The following is a 17,999-nucleotide window of genomic DNA, read 5'->3' on the forward strand; positions in this document are numbered from 1 at the left end:
TTAGTGTCACAATCTGAATAATGAAGCTGACTACCCTGTCTCTTTCCTGAGCTATCTTCAGATGCCACGATGTTTGGCTCTGTGTGATGGCCTTTTAATTAACAAACTAATGGCACAGAATGCCAATTATACTATGAATAGCAGAAAATAAGTTAAGCGAAGCATTCAGACTTCAAACCTAGTAGGCGGGTAACAGTTTGGTTTTGGAGAAGAGGTTTTATATTTGACTTCTGGATCCCAAAATCACAATTTAATACAAGAGGGGTTTTGCCTGTTCGCTGGCCTGTGTTAGCTTCCTTGGGCAAGATCCACCCGAAATAAATACCCATTAGACACTGAACAGGTCTTTGTTGTATTTTGGGACAATGGGTGGAAATGCTTCCCATAAGAGTTACCAAACAATCAGAGGCCAGCAAATCCTCATCGCCCATGCTCACCATGATTAGCAGTACCTGATGCCAGGAATAAACACAGTAGAAACCTCAGATCGACAAGAAACCAAAGGCACAAGTAAGTGAGGATGCGATGGGGCTCACTGGGAGGAGAGGGAACTGCTGAAGAGATATTAGAGGAGCAGAAGAAAGGGCAGGAGAGGTGGGTGTCAGCTGCATTCACCATCCTTTCTTCCTGATGCCAGCTCCCTCAGGATTGATTGCCTTTAAACAAACGGCCCCCAGAAATCCAGAATATTCAGCAGTTTTTTAATTGAATCAGGCATGATACTTATTAACAAAATAGCGAAGGAGATTCCGTGCAAATGTTCATAATGTCATCGATAAAACAAGTTAATCTTAAAACTGTGAATCTTTGCAGTTGTCCGAATTGAAATAAAGAAACCATTGGAAGTGCTTAAAAATTGACCTTTTAAAATAATCCTGCTTCCACATAGAACTGGCATTATGCCTGCCAGCTTGGAAATCTTGGCTGTCTTGCTCAAAATCTGAAAACTCTCTGGAGACATGCTGTCAATGGGCTTCTATGTGGCAGCAGGGCTGCTCAAAACCTGCTCCTGCTCCCAGGCCTGTGATCAGAAAATGGGGGAGGACTGAAAAAAAGGTGAGATTTTTGATTTGGAAAGGGAAGATTCTGATGTATAAGTCAGAATCGGGGATCACAAGGAAAAGAAAAATGTATTTTCTGTGTTTCAGATGTGACCCTGAACAAATATGTTGTCTATAGTTTAGGGAGGAGAAATCTCAACAGCTTGGTCAATACTCACCAATTACAAGAATGTCAACCAATCTTGGAGAGAGCATTTGCATACTATTGAGTTGCCTTTCCCTCTCACTGATGATATCTTGTTTTATTCTCTTAAGGAACTTATGATAATTTGAAATTTCAAGCCTTCAGTGAAACAGAAGCAAAAGGTTACATCTTTCCAGAAAATTTTAGGAATAATACAACAAAATGCCTGCAAAGATATAGTGAAACACATCACAAAAAAGCATTAAAAAGCTATGGAGGGACAATAGCATTGTTATCCTTTTATCAAACTTATCCATATAATTTTACATATGTACTAATAGAACAAATGTGTGATTCCCTACCAGTAATTAAAAGTACCACAGTCTAAATTCAATGTTGGGTGTGTCTCTGAAGAATAAATTAGCTACAAGATAGAAGTCAATCTCTTTCAGAACGTGATTGCTACCATTTGAATAACCTCTCAAGAAAACAGAACCTGAGTTGAATGTTTGGACTTGCATTTGTCACTCCAAAGCTTGGGGGCCTGAGGCTGGCTCAGTACTAAATTCAGCATTGTGTCAGAACCCAGAGGCTTGTAACAACCATGGGTCGTGGAGGGTTGGAGGGGTGGGGGGAGGTGGTTTGCCATAAAGAGAATGACATACTGTGTTAACAATAATTGGGCAATAATATCACTGCAGCCAGGATAATCCAGAGCATTTTTTCTTTCAAAACTCGTCTTTCAATTTTCTATGTTTGAGTCATCAAGATCAGTATTTCATTTCCCACAATATGGTCTTCAGTGAGTGTGAAGGTTGTGTTGGGTTGTTTCTACAAGGGGAGATAAATTATCCAGTAATTGTGAATGGGTAGAGGTTAGCCTGTACTTTTATACAGTATATGTTGGTAGATACAATCATTTCTTCATGAGCAAACTTAGAAGCCAATGAAGAGCATAAAATATTTGTTCAGATTGCACATACAGAATAAGTCACAATACACTACATAAGTACTCATTATTTTCAGCAAAACATTTGCAAAAGCAAAAGTTCAGAGAAATGTCACGTACATTAATTGTGCTGACCACATGCTGATACATTAAGATGAATTTAGTTGCTGCTATTAACCCACTCTTTCCCTGTTACTCTGCAAGTGTTCCCTGTTCAGGTGTTTATCCAACTCCCTTTTGGAAAGGAAAATTGCATTGAATTTAGACCAAACTCACAAATGTTTCCAACTTACTGTGTTTTCAGGAGTGCTGCTGTACTTTGTCTGTCAGCAGAAGTTTTAGTTATTGCTGGGGACACATACATTGTGCTATTAGTATAAACTTATAATTCTTCAAAGACACTTACAGAGAGTCCGTTCCAGATTGTTACCACTACCTGCATAAGTCTTTCTTCATGTTGCCATTGGTTCTTCTGTCAATCACCTTAAATCAGAACTCTTTGGTTCTTAACTCTGTGACTAATGCAGACAGTTTTTCTCTGTGGAGACCCATCATGATTTTAAATATCTCTCACACATCTTTTCTTCATCTTCTCTTCTTTTCGGAAAACAATCCAGCCTCTCCAATCTATCTATGTAATTAAAGTGGATCATCCTGAAATCATTCTTATAAATCTTTTCCGTATATACTCTCAAGTCATTGTACCCTTCCGAAAGTTCTGAATAGGATTCAATGGGTTGAATTTAACCAGAAATCAGCAAAGTGTTAACTTAGGTAAGTTCATTGATGGGTTCTCTCCATGACGCCTGCAAGATATCTCATGCTATTTTTGAAACTGTGCACCACGTGTTATAGTGCTCCACCCAACGTATCTTCCCTCTCGTTGTGGGTGGAAGTATTCACTACTGCCAGGATCTCCTGGGATTCTAGGTACTGGCATGATATTTATAACATTGCTGTGAATCAGATCTAATGCTGTCTGTCTATATCTGCCCTGCATAGTTTGTGCAAATTGACAGCCTGTTTTGATGATAGGAACTTGGAGGCCCTAGTGGATGGGATGGTGCAGAGGATGAATGTCCTTTTCCCCCAGGGCTAGCAGAGGAGTCCACCTCACCCGGTATTGTCAGACTGGCCACCAGGGTTAGGGCAATACCACTGGTCTGGAGGAATGAGTGGCCATGTCACTGTCTCTGCTCACTGTGTGGGTAAGTACCATACACTTCTTTCTGCTAACTTACACTCACTCTATCTCTGCTACTACACACAGCTCCCACCAAGGGTCATGGTCTACAACTCTCACTATTGTCTGAAAAAGTTTCCCCTTCTCATTCTCACCCACCTAATCCTCCAACACTGCCAACTCTGCATGGCACTGCCTACTCACTGAATTGGGCCACGTCACCATCTTTCTCCCATCTGCACCAGCCATTTTCACCTCCCTTACTCCTCCTCTTTGACTCATTGCAGGTGAAAGTGACCCACAAAGGGCAGAGAGCAGTGGGGTGCCATACATTAGGCTCCTCACTCCCGATGAGAAGAAAATCCCAGCCTTGGCTAGTGAGGACTGCAATAATTCCTGTGGAGATGCCAAAAGATCCATGCCTTGACAATCAAAGAAGAAACATTGTCTGTTATTGTGCTGCAGTCCCCTTATTGCTATTGTGAATATACTCTTAAAATGGTCAAACTCCTACTCCTGAAAACAAACGCCTTTTTTTCACAAGCTTTTTCTCTTTGGTCTCCTGTAAGTACCTGTCAACATCAGCCCTCAGGCTGACGATTATATCCCTACCTCTGGATCGGGCACACAGCCTGTCTGGGTTCTTTAGCCACAAATGCCCAAGGGTCTCCTGCACAAAGCTCCAAGGCCACTGGAAGGCTCTCAGCTGTGAAGTCCAGGCCTGTACAGGATGTACTTGGAGATAAAGGAAGAAAACCTTTATATCCACATAACTGGCACAGATGCGATATTACTGTAAACATGTCCTCATATTTGTGAATGTATATTCCTTTTTCATCACTGTTTGAGCCAATGACATTCTAGCTGCAACTAAAACAATAAAGCCTAGCCATCCTCCATGCCACTTAATGTTTTGTAGTCCAAGGTGTGATGTGAGCATCTCCAATGCCATGTGCAAGCAGTGGAACCTTGGAAGGTGGCAACTAGTTTAAGTCTTTTCAGGCTGCAATACAACATTTGTGCATCATAACCATTAATGGGATTGATTTGTGACGTTACATGAGTGCTTGGGACCAGGATTTGTTCTCCACACATTTGGTCAGTGCATTATGTTCACTTGTGGAATTTTTTGATCACAAGCATCTCTCAGCTACACTATGCGGGAATCTGTTTAATGCTATTGCTCTTTGAAAGTCTCACACCGCACAAAAGAGGAGTACCCTCCTTGACTGAATGAAATACTTACCCTGCCCACTCTGGGTGTCGGGGTAACCATTTTCATCTCCATTGCATACATGACTATGAAAGGAAGCAGTCTCAGTATCTCAATCTTGGTGACTTTCCAAAGCTTCATATTGTCTTCTTGATTGCTGTTTTGGTTAATTCCATCGGTTTTGCTCTTCCCCCATTCCCACCCACCCATTTATTTAACTCTTTATTTCTCCACTTTATCCCTTGAGCCCTTAATATACCATCATATTGCACAGTTCCTCCAATAAAACCAGAGTGTTGATAACTAGTGCATCACCCCCACCCCTCCAGCAAACATTGTGTATTTCCTTGCTGCACTGTAACTTGGCCTAGCACACCTCTCCTCCTTATATGTTGAGTTGTCCACTTCACAATTCTTTGAAACCCCTGCATCACAGCATGCTGCCTCACACCTCACAATTTAATCCAGTGGCTTCTTTATCACAGCAGTGGATCCTGATCACCACCGATGATTTTCAGTAGACAAGCTCAGGACTGACTTTGCTCACTCCCTTGACCAACTGGACAGACAGCCCTAACCAATGATTGACTAAACTCTTGACTCATCAGAATCCCGACTAATTTACCATAACTCCCTAGAATGATTGCACGAGACTTGTAGAACTAACTGGACTGAAGACAACTCCCCTTAGACATTGAGACTTGCCCATTTGGTTGAAGCACATGCAGTATGTTTGCCACATAGCCAGTGTGAATAAGGTACAAGTGCAAGATTGACAGCTTGGTGCCATTTATCAATATGTCCAACTCCTTCACAGATGATTGCTGATTTATATAACAAGCTCCCTGGCTTTGTGCTTCTGCCAAGGTAAGTCAAGACAGAAATGCTGTGAGCCTTTAAGCTCTAACTGAGGGCTTGTATGTGGTTGACGCTAGCCTCAGAGAAACATATACATTTACAGTTTGGTAATAACTTTTACAACTTGGTAATAAATAAAGATATTTTTAATCTGGTGGAATGTTGTGATAAAGCAACTACATGTTGCGCACAATGACAAAAAGGGCAAATTATAAAATTGAGCTTTCTAGATTAGATTGCTTACAGTGTGGAAACAGGCCCTTCAGCCCAACAAGTTCACACCAACCCACAACACATTTACCCCTTCACCTAACACTATGGGCAATTTAGCACAGCCAATTCACCTGACCTGCACATCTTTGGAGTGAGGGAGGAAACCCACGCAGACAGGGGGAGAATGTGCAAACACCACACAGACAGTCACCTGAGGCAGGAATTGAACCCAGGTCTCTGGTGCTGTAAGGCAGCAGTACTAACCACTGTGCCACCGTGCTACCCACTTCTTAAATATGCTCCCAAAACATGAGCTTTGAATGCAAACTGACATTACCCTTAAATTCATCAGGCCCTATGTTCCATTATTGAACTAACTGAATGTTGAACTGTCCAAATTTGCTTTGGCTGAATGCTTCCAAAGCACTTGAGCTTTTAAAAGGACTTACAAAAAGAGTGCCAGCTCTATTTTCACATCCAGATGAAATGCCACGTGGACAGATTAGAATTTGATACGTGGATAGAAGCTTATGTGTGGAAGGTTGGGAAAGAACAGAAGTGGTCAGCAAATTGATCATAGCCTCAGAAGCTACAATATTAACTTAATGGCTGAGACTACCTAGAAGCTATATGTCAGGTGGATAAGATGCTTCTTGAGTTGTTTTAAGACAGAAGGAAAGAGGAAAGAGGATTGCAAAAGCATGCATTTAATTTTGTGCAATTCTAATTCAACAGCAATTTTTAAATTCTGACTCTTTTGTAACTGCAATAAAGGACCAGGTTGCTAGTTGCCCTCACTTGTTTAGCAATATCACCTTGTACCACTGGCACCTAGACCAGTGATTGTAAGAAGTAGAAAATTAAGTCTTCAGTCAGCTTTCGGTAGAAATTGAACTATTGAAATGGAATGACTATTAATTACAACTGAAAACATGGCCATGATAGCCAGGATATGTGTTGATTCTGGCATTATATTTACTATGAGAGGATTTTGAGTAATCCAAGATGGAGGTCAGGAAAAAATTGTGGCTGTAAGAGCTGCCCCTTTTTTGAAGTACTTTAGGTATTGGAGGTGATTTCCTCGAATTCCAGGAGCAGTAAGAACTGATTTATAAGCTGATGTGTTGTTTTGGAAGATTTGGTGTAAAAGATCAAAACAATGCCACTTTAAAAAGGAGAAAGAGAGATAAAGGCAGAGATCACATGGTAAAATCATGAGGTACATAGATAGGGTAATTAGACAAGGTCTTTTCCCTGGGGTGGGGGAGTCCAGAACCAGAAATCATAGATTTATGGTGAGAGAGGAAAAGATTAAAAGTGACCAAGTGGCATGGTGACTCAATGGTTAGCACTGTGGTCTCACAGTGCCAGGGACGCTGTTTCAATTCCAGCCTCAGGCGACTGTCTGTGTGGAGTTTGCACATTCTCCCTGTGTCTGCATGAGTTTCCTCTCACGATCCAAAGATGTGCAGCTTAGATAAATTGGCCATGCTAAGTTGCCCATCGTATTCAGAAATGGGTAAGTATAGAGAAATGGGGCAGATTGTAGGGATTCTATGAAATTCTAAGGGGCAATGTTTCCATGTATGGAATGAAGTGGTGGAGGCTGATACAGTCTTTAAAAGGCATCTGTATGGGTATATGAACATAGAATGTTACAGCACAGTATAGGCCTTTCAGCCCTCAATGTTGCGCCGACCTGTGAAATTAATTTGATGCCCAATTAACTTACACCATTCCATTATTACCCATATGTATGTCCGCTGCCCATTTAAATGCCCTTAGTGTCGGCGAGTCTACTACTGTTGCAGGCAGGCCGTTCTACACCACTACTATTCTCTGAGTAAAGAGACTACCCCTGATAACTGTCCTAAATCTATCACTCCTCAATTTAAAGCTATGTCCCCTCATGTTAGCCTTCACCATCTGAGGAAAAAGGCTCTCACTGTCCACGCTATCTAATCTTCCAATTATCCTGTATGTCTCGATTAAGTTACCTCTCAACCTTCTTCTCTCCTACGAAAGCAGCCTTAGTTACCTCAGCCTTTCCTCGTAAGACCTTCCTTCCATACCAGGCAACAGCCTAGTAAATCTCCTCTGAACCCTTTCCAAAGGGCTTTGGGGGAAAAAGATCAAACCTTTTGATCCTTCCTAGAATGCAGTGACCAGAACTGCATGTAATACTCCAGGTGCAGCCTTACCAGTATCTTGTACAGCTGAAGCATGACCTCATGGCTCCAAAACTCAATCCCCCACTAATAAACGTCAGCACACCCTTGCCTTCTTAGCAACCCTATCAACCTCTGTGGCAAAATTCAGGGATTTATGCACCTGGACATCGTGATCTCTCTGTTAATCTACATTGCCAAGAATTTTACCATTAGCGTTCCTGTTATTTCTTCTGAAGTGAACTACCTCACAATTTTTCACTTTAATCTCCATTTGCCACTTCCCGCCTAGCTTTATATTTAATCTATGTCCCTCAATAACCCACGACATCCTTCGGCATTATCGACAACTCTGTCTACCTTTGAATCATCCGTAATTTTACTAACCCATCCTTCTACGCCCATCTCCAGATTATTTATAAAAATGACAAACAGCAATGACCAAAACAGATCCTTGTGGCATACCATTGGTAACTGAGCTCCAGGATGAACATTTCCCATCAACCACCACCTCTGTCTTCTTTCACCTAGCCAACTTCTGTTCCAATTTGCTCAATCACCTTCAATCCCGAAACTCCGTATTTTGTGCGCAGCCTACCATGTGGAACCTTATCAAAGGCCTTACTGAAGTCCACAAACACCACATCAACTGCTTTACTTTCACCCACCTGTTTTGTCACCTTCTCAAAGATCTCAATAAGGTTAATTAGGCGCGATATACCCTTCACAAAACTGTGTTTACTATCCCTAATCAAATGATTTCTTTCCAGATGATTATAAGTTCTATCTCTTATAACCTTTTTCAACACCTTACCTACAACTGAAGTAAGGCTCACTGGCCTATAATCACCAGGGTTATCTCGACTCCCCTTCTTGAACAAGGAAATAGCATTTGCTATCCTCCAGTCTTCTGGCACTACTCCTGCCAACAATGATGATATAAAGATCCAAGCCAAAGGCTCTGCTATCTCCTCCCTGGCCTCTTAGAGAATTTGAGGATAAATCCCATCCGGCCTACTGGTTTTATCTATTTTCAGATCTTCCAAAACTGCTAAAACCTCCTCATTGTCAACCGCAATCCTATCTAATCTAGTATGTCTGTATTCTCACTAACTCTGCCCTTCTCCAATGTGAATATTGACAAAAGGTATTCATTAAATGTTTCCCTGTGTCCTCAGACTCCACACATAAACTTTCCACTACTATCTTTGATTGGCCCTAATCTTACTCTAGTCATTCTTCTATTCCTGATATATCTACACAAGGCCTTAGGGTTTTCCTTGATCCTATCTGCCAACAACTTCTCATGTCCCCTCCTGGCTCTTCTTAGCCCTTTCTTTAGTTCTTTTCTAGCTAACTTATAACTCCCAATTTTAAAAAAATATATTTTGTTTAAGGCTCAGTTAGGGTGTTTGAGAGTTAAAGATAATAATAAGGAAGGAATTAGAGGGATATGGGCCAAGTGCTGGCAAATGGGACTAGATTAGTTTAGGATATCTAGCTGACATGGACGATTTGGACTGTGTCTCTGTGCTGTACATCTCTATGATTTAATGACTCTATTGAAGATTTAAAGGCTTCATTGGTATTTTTTGGGTAGTATAAGAAAAGGCTTTTGAGTTAGAAGGTTAGCCACAATCTCATCAAAATAGGCTCAAAGGGCCAATTGGTCAAGTCCAGCTCCTGTTTCTTATGTTTTCATATTCTTATTTATTAACAGTACAAATGCAGTCTAGTCTAAATAATCTTTTTTTAAAAATGGATATTAGTATCTCTTCTCTTCAGGTGGTTTTCACAAATATGAATATATTAATATTCGGGAAGAACTTTACTAGGTTCCTAAAATTTCTATCTTCATACGTCTACAATAAATTTCTAAACTGTATCTTCTAATACTCAGTATAAAACTAAGTTGAATTATTTTGAAATGTCCAGTAGAATATAAGCCAGGTTGGTTGTCAAAATTCATTTTCAAATGCATGACTTGTTTACATTTGGGTGGACTGTGAAATAAACAACCTCATCTTGCTGCTACCGATTTTCCACAAAAAGCATTCTGTGTCTAATGAAAGGTATCTTTATTTTAGCTGCAACCTAAAGAACCAAGATAAACGCTATTTGAAAGTAGTAAATGCAATATTGGTCGCAATCTGTCAAAAAAGATTTTATTGCCATGTTGCAATCATTGCGAATTTGATGGAGTTCTATGATTTCCTGCAGAAACAACTTGATACAAAAACTCATCTGTCTTACCTGGCACTCTGAAAAGCTTAATTGCAGTGTCAGTGAAATGACGTGTGTGTATAAATGCAATCTGTACAAAATGTTTGCAAATTCAGGCCTTGGTGATAGTAATCAAAAAGAAAGATTGTGTCCATTGGACAGAGACATTCATCTTCCTCCTATCAACATTGTTGACATGGCCATTCCCTAATACATGAATTGCTAACATTTCCAATGCCTTGAAGCCTTACATTAATTTTACCAACTGCAAATCAGTTGCTAAAACAGTTTTTTTTGGCTTTGAATAAATCAAAACAAATGCATCTCACACATCTCTGAGCGGGGACTGAATTCTCAATGAGGTTGGGATCACACATTATTAATTTAATGGGCTTGTCAGATGTCACCTCATGTACAAATTCTGAACTCAAGTCTGCTTGCTGCAGAGACAGCACAACTATCATTTGTGTTTGAATGGGAAGTTATGTATTCCAGTTTGTTCTCCCAATCAGTTTGCTGTTACCACTCCTTTGAAGAAATCACGTATGGCTGGGAAATCACTCATTAATCAACAAATCATGCTCTGTTAGCACTATGTTTCATTTGCAAATGTCTTATTTTCCATAGCAACAATAGAATGCGTTATATAATCTAATTCACGTGATTTGGACTGGAAAATTAAATAACCCTTGCAATCCTGTACAATATGGAAATCTCCCTTATTTTCTGGAAGAGTTTACAAGCTTACTCTCTGTAATAACCAGTGAACAGAGCTTTATTCCACAAATAAGATAAAAGGGTAAGTAAGTACTCACCACCATTTAAAATTATTTAAGGAAGAGGTGATAAATTTATTAACTAAAATAAAGAAACAAAGATTTATAGTAAATAAGAAAAAGTAGAGAATGAGATCAGTCTCTACTAATGGTGGCATCGCTTGCTTGAAGATTCTCTTCCCTGAAAATTTAAATACAGAATTCAGCAGCTGTGATGTCTTATATGTTCGAATAGTGGGAGTTTGCTCTGTGCAGTCGGCTGAGCAGTACAGGTCTTGAGAGTAAATGAAAACTCTTTTGTTTCATTCTTATGGTTAAGCAGATTGTGCCTCTGAGTACAACAATCCCTTATGCCTTCAAAGTACAAAGAACAAAGAAAATTACAACACAGGAACAGGCCCTTTGGACCTCCAAGCCTGCACCGATTCAGATCCTCCATCTAAACCTGTTGTCTATTTTCCAAGGATCTATATCCCTCTGCTCCCTGCCCATTCACGTATCTGTCTAGGTACATAGAGTCATAGAGTCATACAGATGTTTAGCACATAAACAGACCCTTCAGTCCAACCCATCCATGCTGACCAGATATCCCAACCCCATTTAGTCCCACCTGCAGCATCCATCTCTCCAAATCCTCCATACTACATATACCCATCCAAATGCCTTTTAAATGTTGCAATTGTACTCGCCTCCACCACTTCCTCTGGCAGCTCATTCCATACACGTACCACCCTCTGTGTGAAAGAGTTGCCCCTTAGGACTCTTTTATATCTTTCCCCTCTCACCCTAAACCTATGTCCTCTACTTCTGCACTCCCTGGTCCCAGGGAAAAGACTTTGCCTATTTACCCTATCCATGCCCCTCATAATTTTGTAAACCACTATAAGGTCACCCCTCAGCCTCCCATGTTCCAGGTAAAACAGCCCCAGCCTGTTCAGCCTCTCCCTGTAGCTCAAATCCTCCAACCCTGGAAACATCCTTGTAAATTTTTTCTGAAGCCTCTCAAGTTTCACAACATCTTTCCGATAGGAAGGAGACCACAATTGCACACAATATTCCAATAGTGGCCTAACCAATGTCCTGTACAGCCACAACATGACCTCCCAACCCCTGTAGTCAATACTCTGACCAATAAAAGAAAGCATACCTAACGCCTTCTTCACTATCCTATCTACCTGTGACTCCACTTTCAAGAAGCTATAAACCCACACTCCAATATCTCCTTGTTCCACAACACTCCCAAGGACTCCCATTAAGTGTATAAGTCCTGCTAAGATTTACTTTCCCAAAATGCAGCACCTCGCATTATCTGAATTAAACTCCATCTGCCACTTCTCAGCCCATTGGCCCATCTGGTCAAGATCCCTTTGTAATCTGAGGTAACCTTCTTCACTGTCCACCTCCAATTTTGGTGTCATCTGCAAACTTACTAATTACTGTATACCTCTTATGCTTGCATCTTAAATGACACTATCATGCTGCCCCTACTACTTCCGATGGCAATGCATTCCAGTCTCCCACCACCCTTTGCGTAAAGAATTTTCCACGCATATTTCCCTTAAACATTTCCCCTCTCACTTTCAACTCATGACACCTATTAATTGAGCCCCCTGACTCTTGGAAAAAGCTTGTTGCAATCCACCCTGTCTACACCTTTCACGATACCTTCCTTTTTATCCCATTGAGAAGCAGTAACTGTTTAAAGATGCTTCTGTCAAGATATTCAGATGAGTTCTCCTGAGATCTCTGGACAAAATAGCTGTTCATAGATAAACTTGTATACAGTTCAAAAGTTTAAATAGCTCCTATCCCGGAATTGTTGGATCGCGTTGATATTAAACGTTGGATTAGTTTTAGGACTAGGGAACAGATCCATCCATTAGGTTTAGTCAAGCTATTTAATGTTTGACTCTCCTGCCTTTAAGCTCAAATGACTCTCATCCTCTCAAGGTTTTGATGACATGAAAAGATTTATTCACAGCTTCACTGAAATCATGGTCCAGAAGATTTTGTTTACCTTTGAAAATGTCCATTCAATTTCAAAAAGTCTCCTGCAATGTTTTGTTTCTCTTGAGACAGTATTACCTGGTCCCAACACCAGCTCAATCCACAAGAAGTGTCAAGTGATTTTTGGGAACTATTTTGTTCCATTTCTTTTATCCATTTTACTGAATATAAATGAAATTAAGATTAGTTTTCTTTCCAAAATAAATTAAATTGTGAAAAAAGCAGAAATTGCTGGAGAAACCCAGCAGGTCTGGCAGTATCTATGGAAGAGAGAACAGACCCTAATTTTGAATCTGGTGACTCTTCATCAGGATGTTTACAATAATATAGCACCTACTCTCAAGTCACTAGCATCAAACACAATTTTAAAAGGCTTCACTAAATTAGTGATCAGCTCCATTGGTTAATTTGTTAGGATTGTCTTAATTTTCTCAAGGACTGTTTGGCATTCTGCTGACTGTACTGCCCTTGCCTGCTCTCATATTGCGTTGAAGTTAAACACACATTTCTGATAAAACCCAGAAATCTCATGGTTTCACATTTAACTTTAGAAATAAAAAATTCTATCACAGCCTTACCTTTTGCTGTTCTCAGCAACACTTGATCTTGCCCTACAATATGTCTGAGATATGTTATCCTCACTTTTGCAAATGCGCAATTGACGAGATTTATTACCAGCTCCCTGTGGCTGTTTAAACATGCCTTCTAGTTGCTTTACATATTGGTCTAAATAAATTACAGAGTTTGGCACTTTTTTTGATTTTAATCATACATTTTTGAAATATGACTGGGACACTTGTAAATCAATGGTGTCATTTGACATTGATCAAACTGAATTGGTGTAACAAAGGCTGATATCTCCTTAACTTTTATGTTAATAGTATTTGCCAGTAAACATTTGATAAATTAATCATAGAAAGAGATGAAGCACCACCAATCCTATCATTACAATCTTCTACCTGCGGAGTTGGGCATGAATCAGTTTTCATTATAGCATGCAATTTTCTGTAATCTAAGCAGATTGTAGTTGACCCATTAGTTTCAGAACTAACATGGCCAAGAACTTCAACTGCTTTAGTTACATTCACTCAGGAGATTTCTAACACGTATTCAATCTCTGTTTCCACTAGAGCCTGTTTTTCCTGACTTATCAGATAAGATGACTGTTTTATTGTCACTAATTCCCTTACATGCTCATTATGTCTGGCTAACATAACATATCCAGATGTATCTCTACAGATTTCCTTGAATTTCTTAAATAACCTTAATAGATTGTCCTTTTTTAAAATACAAATGCATGATGACTAACTGTCTCAATATTTCTGTATTGTCTGGTCAAAGGTTTTGTCTACCATTCCTTCCACTTCTCTCTTACTGTTCCTATTATCCTCTACTACTCTTAACACTTTACACTCTTGCTCTTTCTCATTGCCTTCCTTCAAATAATATTGCTTTAACATGCTCAACTGACATTACTGATTCTTCTACTTGCGATCAGAAATATCTATCAGATAAATCACTGCTAACCCTCCTAATGGGTCACTGAATCCAGCTTTCACAAGGTCACCTTGTAAAGGTTATAATACTTACACTTCATCCCCTGTTTGAAATGTTCCCATTTCAATATGTTGGTCTGCTTATTCTTTTATCTTTGCTGGAAGTTCTTCAAATGCTCCTGTGCTACTTTACACACTTCTATGATTTGCTCTAAAATTATGGACATGCAATCCAACACTGAATATTTGTTTTTTTGTCTTACAAACTTCTCCTTAATCAATTTTAAGATCTCTTATCTCATGAACATGATCATGGATCAATGCAAAGTGATTACATTTGATTGAATTCTTTGAGGAAGTGACAAGAAGGATTGATGAGGGTAGTGCAGTGGATGTTATCTACATAGATGGTAGTAAGGCATTTGACAAGGTCCCAGATGACAGACTAGCCAAAAAGGTTATATGTTGAATTAGATCCATATTTGGCTTAATAACAGAAAACAAAAGTAATGTTCAATAGCTGCCCTTGCAAATGGAAAACTATTTCATGTGATGTTCCACATAGCTTGGTGTTGAGACACTTGGGTTTGTTCTATACATTAAGAATTTGAATATGGGGAAAGCAATTGGGAAATTTGCAGATGACACAAAAATTGACCATGTAGTGTACAGTGTAAGCTCCAAAGTGACATAGATGGGTTGGTGGGGTTGGCATGAAAGTGGCAGACAGAGTTCAACTCTGTATGAGGTCCTGTACTTAGGGAGGTCAAACAGTAAAAGGAAATATACAATAAACAGGAGAATACCAAGAGGGTAGATGACATGAAAAACCTTGCAATATGAGTGGATAAAGCTATAAAGAAGGCAGAGATACAGAATTCCAAAATAGGGATATAGTGATGAAATTATTTTAGACACTCGTGTATTGTGTGCAATTCTGGTCACCACATTAGAGGAAGAATGTAATTGCTCTGGAGAGCATGCATACAAGATTTACTAGAATGTTGCCAGGCTGGAGAATTGTAACCATGAGGAGAGATTGGACAGGTTGGGGTTGTTTTCCTGGAAACAGAGAAGGCAGAGGAGTGACATGATTGAGGTATTCAAAATAGTGAGGAAGTAGAGATAGAATAGACAGCAGGATACTGTCCCTTGGCAGGGAGTTCAAAAACCAGGTGTCATTGATTCAAACTAAATGCAGAAGGATTAAAAGGGATGTGAGGAAAAACATGTTACACAGAGGGTGGTGGGTGTATCGAATTCATTGTCTGAGTTAATGATGGAGGCAGAAACCCTAAATTCTTCTAAAATGTGCCTGGATCTGAACCTTAAGTGCTGTAAGCTGCAAGGCTAGGGGCCATGTGCAGGGAAGTAGAATTAGAAAAGGCATCTGAATTGTCTTTAGGTCACCTTGGACAAGATAGGTCAACTGACCCCTTAAATGTTGTATCATTTCTATACTTCTATCTGATGAGGAGGTTGTGGGGTACTCTCAGCTGCCCTTACTTCACCCCGGCTGCTTGTCCTACTTTCATTCGCCCATCCTGTTTTCTTCCAGCGGTTCTGGGAGTGACAGATAAAAAGATGCTATTTTACAGATAAACACATAATCATTCACCATTGTTGATGCCTGTCCAGCAGTTCACCACAGGTGCGAATTACACACGGTAGTGAGTTTTAAGTTTCTTCCAATAGAATTATTTCTGAGTGCTTGTCACATGGTAGTTTCTCCTATGCTCATATCCACCTGTCAAAATTAAGTACATTTTTATCATATAATAATTCCCAGAAACCTCCTTTAATACTGATGCTTAAATTTTGTGCAATCTACCAATCACATTTACTTTGTATGAAGAGTTTCCTCTTTATCTTGAAGAAATGTATTTGTTTTGGTATTTTCTCAAATGATGTGACAAATGACTTCCCATCTGTTTCCTTAATTATGGTAGGGCCTGTACAAATTTAAATGTTCCCTTCCTGTGCTTTAGATTGTGACAAAAAATTTTCCTGACAGGCGCAGCCTCAGCGTCAGACATTTTTTATTAACTGCATCATTTTAAGCCGGTATTCTCTTATCTCTGTCCTCCTTTGACCTTTGCAATTCTCTTTCTACTTTTCTAAACATTTTTCTTTACCGTTCCCGTCTCTCTGAAATACTCATTGTGTTCTTTTTTCTTCTGAAATTCAAGTCTTTTAAGATATTTCACCATCTCTAGCTCAAGTGTTCAAGCTGTTTTAACTGTAATTGAATCTTGGCTAACTCTATTGACCGGCCAATGTTCCTTCTAAGCTGTGAGGCTGTGCAACTGCTTTGTGCACATTGATTGGTGTGCTGATGCACAGTTTCCACTTCTAGAAGCTTCTGCCTTACACACAGAGCTTGCAGGTCTGCATAGCAGCGAGAAAAATGACAAGGAAGATTGCTCTCCATTCTGTGTACTTAATCCCTCCTGTCTTTCAACCAGTACCAGATGCTTCACACATATTTCAATTACCACTGCCTGCTTAGCTTTGACTCTAATTAGCTCCACCCCTAATTTGTTCGCCAATTCCTCCGAGACAGCTTTTATCAGGCCTCTTCAGTGTTTTATGGATAATTCCTCTAACTGCAGAATGGATCTAATGTTGTCATATTTTAAATGAGAGACCTGATATTTGCCATTTTATCCTTTACTCCTTACACTAACTTCATATCCAATCTTATGTTCAAAGGAAATTGGACCTATGAGCCCTGAACTTTTGTCATAATTAGTGTGCATTAGTAATCATGCCCCACTATTTCGCAAGCTGTCACCAAATGTAAAAATGTAGCAAATCCTAATGAGGCCATGAAAATGAGGACATATTTAATGACTCCTGGTTGGGACTAAAGCCTTATTATCAAGGGTTTCAAGGGTTATGGAAGAAATTGGGAGAATGGGGTTGAGAAACTTATCAGCCATGATTGAATGATGCAGCAGTCTCGATGGGCTGAATGGCCTAATTTTGGCTCCAATGCCTCATAGTCTAAAATTACTTCACACCAGGTTTCTTCAGTAATAGGAGAAAAAGACTAGTTATTTTGACACATTAATCTTTAATAAGAGCAGTGTAAAGATATAATTTCCACTTTATGAGACTTAAGTTATACTGCTCAAAACATACATTCAGTGACGATTAAGACTGACAAAAGACATGGTTTTGATACAAATATGATAATGGAAAAAATATATACACAGGGTAAATAAAATTCCAAAGCTCAGAAGTCCAGACAATAGCTGGAAAGTTAATTTTCTCAAAATCCTTTTGATTTTTGTATGAACTATTTAAGCTATCTTGTTTTCCTGAACATTCCCACACAGAAGAAGAGGAAAGGGAGGGATAGGTGACTTCTGTCTTCAAGCTCTGAACTTTTCCTTCTGCAGCTCTTGACAGTTACTAATTTTTAACACCCGACAGCTCAATTAATCAATGGGCTGTCTTCAGACAGACTTTCCTTAATCCAAAGGAATCTTTGTGCGTCTCAGTATTATATTCACCTTCTGACTTCTTGTAAAAATTAACCCTGTATCACACAGCTCAATAGTATGTGATTTTGAAGTTGCAAATCTCAACTGGTATTTCAGTTATGGCAATCCAACTTCTATTTCAGTTTATAATCCCGAAAAGGAAAATACGTGTTTATTTAATAGAAATTGTTTCCTGTAAAATTGATTGTTCCAGAATACTCTTCAGTTGAAGATTATCTG

This window comes from Chiloscyllium punctatum, chromosome 4 (genome assembly GCF_047496795.1).
Source record: "Chiloscyllium punctatum isolate Juve2018m chromosome 4, sChiPun1.3, whole genome shotgun sequence".
NCBI classification, from domain to species: domain Eukaryota; kingdom Metazoa; phylum Chordata; class Chondrichthyes; order Orectolobiformes; family Hemiscylliidae; genus Chiloscyllium; species Chiloscyllium punctatum.